Raw genomic sequence first — 5,713 nt, forward strand, 5'->3', positions numbered from 1 at the left:
AAATATAAGGCAAAGATAAAGAGAAGGAAGATGCAAACACACGGACAACACACGATGTGTTATCGAAGAGGAAACCGAAGTCCTAGGCGTAAAACCTCTCCGTCACCCTCCAAGCGGTAAGTAATCCACTAGAGAATGTAGTTGGGATACATGAACAGCAATAGACCTTCCAAGCCTAATCTACCTAGGTACCTAAGCCCTCCAAGCTTCCTGCTCTAACGAGGTTGCACCAAACCCTTTTCTTTTCTAGCTTACCGGATTCTGCTACTTGACCATAGCATCAACCAATGTATATTGGTTCCTTCCAAACTGCTTCCCAACAGTACAAATAAACCTTCTCACAAACGTCGGTGTTGTGAGATAAGGATTTGGTCAATGGCCTCTCAAGGATGTGACAATTGAGAGGAAGAGAGTAGAGGAATTTGAAGAGTCTCTAAGGTAAAGATTGGGGATGAGGCAATCTTGTTTTTCTCTAGGGTTTCTCTCACAAAAATTCGCTCTAGAAGCTCTATCAATTTAGTGGGTATAAGAGTCTATATATAGAGGTGTGTGTTTGGAATGCAAAGAGTCAGTTTTTGTCAAACAGGGCTGATTGGCGGCTTGACTTCGNTAAGAATGAAAGAATGTTTCTCTATTAGTTTCTATGGAAATTAGATGTTCAATTTTTGGATGCAGTAGATCAAGCCTCTAGTTAGTATGATTTTATTGTTTTATTACTTATTTGTATATTTTAAATAAGTCATGTTTTCTGCTTTTTCTTTTTTTTCTTTTTTTGACAATCATCTTAGAAATGTGGGTAGAAGGCATTTTTGTCTTTTGTGAAGCATGCTTATAATTCCTATTTGTAACATTTTTGAAATATGAGATAGAAATAACTACATTATGGTAGGATTTTTCAACTCTTGACTGTCAAACATTTGTTTTTGTTTTCAATTAGTATTAAGATAATATATATTAATGTGCAAAGAGGGAGAAATGAAAAAGGCTCCAACAGTTCTCCCAAAAAATTTCTATATCATAGTTTAAAATCATATTTTAATCATTTAATTACTCCCGTCTTAGTTATCTACCACTTTAATTTCTACTACCCTCATCATATGCGCGCTGCGCGTGCAATTCTCTTTTTTTTTTTTTGTATTATTTTTTTTAATAAGAACTTGGGGTAGGTTTATATATATATAGAACATGGGGTAGAATTTTTTTTTTTAATATATATAAATTATTTTTAGAAGAGCATGGGGTAGTGGGAAGTTTTATAGAATACGGGCTAGGTTTTTTGTTTTTAATTTTTGACGATTTACGGTTTTAACCTTATTTTAAATTTTTTTTTTTTAAGAATAAGGATAAGTTAATCAAATTATGGGTATTTTTGGAAATTAAAAAGACAATAACTAACTTTCTAAATCTTTTTAATATATAGAGATTATGGTTATTTTTGGAAATTAAAATGATAATAACTAACTTTTTGAATCCTCTTAATATATAGAAATTACTCAATTTACAATCATATTTAAATTTTAAGTGAAAATTGGCATTCAACAAAGATAGACCCATATAATCTCTAAAAAGTGTTAAATCGTAATCCCCAACGTAAAAGTAATTTTTGCTTGAAGAAGATCAGTAAAATTTGGTATTATATTTCTTTAATCCATCAAAACTTGTTCTCTCCCGTTGCTTTGAAAGAGATCTGCAACTTATTAATTGATATGCATATCCTGGTCAAAAAGTTTTTGAATCTTATATGCTTTCCTTCTCTTGCAGGGGTGATCTACCATCCATAGCAGATATTGAACTTCTTGAGTGGCAATGTGGGGCCATTCCTTTGCGGTTTTGCCATGTAGAGTATGGACGGGTCAGTTTCTTTTCCTTTGATGAAGTAGAGCTTACTATCCTACCCTGACTCTTTGGAGTGGTAACTGTTCTATACTCCATGTTTAAATGCTACTTTGCAAAGATATGAAGAGCTTTACTTACATACTAGGAGTCACAAATATCATAAGCTCTTGCCTACATCAACAATTGTTTTATAGAAATTGATTTTGAGAAAAAATGTGCAATTTTCGGGCATAGTTTATCTATGTACAGGATGAGTTTCAATTTTATATACATAACTATAACTTTCTCTAATAATGGGTGAAGTTTCTTGTTGTTATGTTGTTTGATCTCTGTTAGGGAATTATATAGAAGTGCAAGATAGTTTAAGCCACCAAGGAAACTTTATCAAACACCTTGCAAAATCTTTTCTTTNTTTTTTTTTTTTTTTTTTTTTTTAATTTTAATTTTTTTTTAATTTATTAATTTTACTAAGAGATTTGCTTTCAATAATAGTTGATTATAGTTGGTATTAGTTAGTTATTGGCTATAGATTTTGACTTTGAAGTATCAAGTCGTGGATACCTAGTTATTAAACAATGCTCTTATAATTGGTTTTACATGGTTCAACTCTGAAAATTATCAGATGTTTATTAAAAAATGCTCTTTTAGCGAATAAATCTCACTTTAAGGAACACTACCTTATTATAGTCGGTATTAGAGTTTATTATTAGATATATTTATTCGGTCAATCAGCTTTTACAATTTATTTTCTTCTGACATTTACAATTTTATGGCAGCTGTACTATTAAGCCCTAATTGTTCTCTTCATTAAGAAAATAAAACTGTGAGTTGATTCAGATCTGACAAGATCCTTGCACTTATAAAGCTTAGAGCATTTCCTTTAATCTCTGAAACAGCTTAGAGACTGGCTGTAAAATGTCTTATAATAGACTTCATTGTCAAAAAAACATTATAGTTTCTTCCATTTTTTAGGTGCAATTGTTATAGATGGTTGTAACTTGCACCTCTTTTAGCATGGTTACTATAGAGTATCCCAGGCAAGTAATGTTTGAGTCATTTGCTTAATTATAGTCTATATGAACTACTGCTCTTCCAACTGAATATCGCCATTTCTTTAATGAAAAACCTATCCAATTATATGAGAAACGACCTGATATCTTATCCATTTTCCTCAACTCACCCCTTCCTTCAATTGTCATTGATATATAGTCATGGCTTTTCCAATGTTGATGAGGTCATACTTCTTCTGTACATGCCTGTTACTTAACAACTAGACAAACTTTGAGCAATTCAGACACCCGCAGAGCATTCCTAGGAGTCTAACTTCATCAACTGGCATTTCTGTCCTACAATGCACAGCCAATTATTCTCATTCCTTACACTTTATTCTCAGATTGTTATTTTTTTTGGTAGGTAATAAGAGTATTATTAAACACATTGTAAAACAGAATATAGCAAATACAAGGTGTTCATGATGGTGAACACAAGGAAATGCAACCAACAAACAAACAGCAGCAAACAACAAGAAAAAAACTTAAAAGTGCAATACTAAGAGAAGAAATAAACTTCAAGATAGTGGAACAATCCGAGAAGCCCCAACACCTAGACCAATCAAATAAAGTCTTCTGGCATAGAGCTTGTAATTGAGCCAAGGATTTCTCGGTATCCTCAAAAGAGCACCGATTTCTATCCGTCCAAACAATCCATATCAAACAGCCAGGAACCATATTCCAAATGTCAGAATTAAATTTACCCAGCCAATAGCTCCAACAATACACCAAGCTTTCCACAGAGCCTAGCATGACCCATTGGGTCCCAAAGATCTGAAGCATATAAACCCACAAAGAGTGAGCTACAGGACAGTGGAGGAGGAGATGATCCACAGTTTCCTCATTTTGATGGCACATACAACACCGATTCACCAAAAAACGCCCTCTAAGCATGAGATTATCCAATGTAAGGATCTACCCATGAACTACTGTCCACGCAAAAAATGCCACCCACTTAGGGATCTTAGCTTTCCAAACACCCTTCCATGGGAAATTTGAGGCAGCTGCACCCCTCATGTTATGGTAATAGGACCGGATATCAAACTTGCCATTCCCGTTGAGACACCAATGAGAAGTCACTTCCACCACCCCTAGGGATCCGAGATTGAATGAACTCAAGAAACGAGAAGGCAGCCTCTAATTCCCTTTCATGAAAATCCCTATGAAATCTCAAATTCCAAGCTCTCCTGGCTTTTCCAATAATATCTGTCTCCTAATACCTAGAGGAAGTGAGGGACTTTGTTTCCTTTTTGTTCTACCCTTCCTGTTTTGCTTGATCATGTAATTTGGTTTCTTGAAGTTTTTGCCCCTTTAGTACATTTCCTTATGTACATGGGCTAAGTTTTTTATTTTTTAAATAAAATTTATGTTGCTTATAAAAAATCTTCTTTAATCTGTTGATCTACAAATTTGTGATTCCAAAGGTGATATATGAAACAGAGTGATGCAGCCCAAAATTCTCAAAGATTATGGATAGACAAACAAGGAATAATGTAAGAATCAACATCTAGGTTGCTTGGAGTCAATATCAAGCATAAAAAGTGACATAAAATAACTGCATAATAGAAATAAAAAACTTCATAATCAATTGACTATAGAAAATAAATCATAGTCAATGAAAATAGAAACAACTAAAATTTTAGCCTAAAAAGTCTTGATATTCATTAGCATCAATCAAAATTAATTATAATTAATTAGGTCCAACTTTTGTGTTGTTTGTCTAATCACTTCAGCTTTCACCTTGGCCATTTGATCTTGCTTGATTGCAAATATTTGTAAGGTGTATTGGTCCTGATTCACCCTGCTTATTTCAATGATACATTCTTTATATTTCAAGGTCAAAACTTTTTTTTTTAAATGAAGTTTGAAGGTCAAACTAGGTCGCCTTTTTTTCTTTTTTGGTAGAAAAACTAGGTCTTCTTCAATTGTATTTGGTGTAGAGATTTAGCTTTAAATTTTATGAATTATGTTGAATCATGAGATTCATGTTCTAGAGGGTGAGGGTGACTGAATCATCCTTAAGAAGATTAATCCCCTTTGGTATTTCAGCTTTTATATCAAAAAAGGTTTTCTCAGCCTTTTTTGCATTGAAATAGTAAGCAAAGATGAAGATTCTTTTGAAATTAGCCATATAAATAACTTATGCTGATGATCATGAATAATAATAATAAAAAATTTTTGGCTGCAGGGGATATGGGTGTAGGCTGTTAGGCCAAACGACTTTCAAGCTTGCTTCTACTTTTCTTTTTTCTCTCTTCAACTCAATCCTTCTCAACTTTAACATGGAAGGAAAAAAGTGCTACTATTTTGGTTAGTGCTTCTTTCATAGCTGGAAAACTATGTTATGAGAACATGATCATGCTCAACTTTGTCGAATTTGTAATGTTATTTGCAACTTTCTCCCTCTAGTTTTACATGAGGTTAAATGGCTAATTGTTTCATACGCATCAGTTTAAGGTTGTATTCCATGTTTATAACTTCATATATTGGTAAAAATCATGACAAAGTATGTAGCCCTTGGTGCCATTCTTGAAAACACAAAAAAATGGCGTGGGTTTTTTTTTTTTTTTGGGAACCCAAGCTTTTTTTCATTGTCCTTAAGTGGACTTTTATAATGGGTTTATTTATGATCACAGCCTGTTATGATAAGACAAATTTCTAAGGGCTGAAATTAACCATGTGGTTGGCCTTCTTACATTTCAATTCACAACTTTTCAATTCGTACATTGAACTTCTAAAGTTTGGAGTAAAATTTATTTGTTCAGATTTCGTCCAGAATAAATGTTTTTCTCACATGATAAGACAATTCCTAAAAGGCAGAAATTACC

At 33.1% G+C, this 5,713-nt stretch overlaps 1 long non-coding RNA gene across 1 annotated transcript; it reads left to right on the forward strand.

Moving 5' to 3' along the window:
* Positions 1-1,548: 1,548 nt before the first annotated feature.
* Positions 1,549-5,335, forward strand: LOC136061291 (uncharacterized). Its single transcript, XR_010632513.1, has 3 exons — positions 1,549-1,630; positions 1,762-1,912; positions 5,074-5,335. It is a non-coding gene; the product is annotated as an uncharacterized LOC136061291 (long non-coding RNA).
* Positions 5,336-5,713: the final 378 nt, after the last annotated feature.

This window comes from Quercus suber, unplaced genomic scaffold, assembly GCF_002906115.3.
Source record: "Quercus suber isolate HL8 unplaced genomic scaffold, Cork oak 2.0 scaffold_294, whole genome shotgun sequence".
NCBI classification, from domain to species: Eukaryota; Viridiplantae; Streptophyta; class Magnoliopsida; order Fagales; family Fagaceae; genus Quercus; species Quercus suber.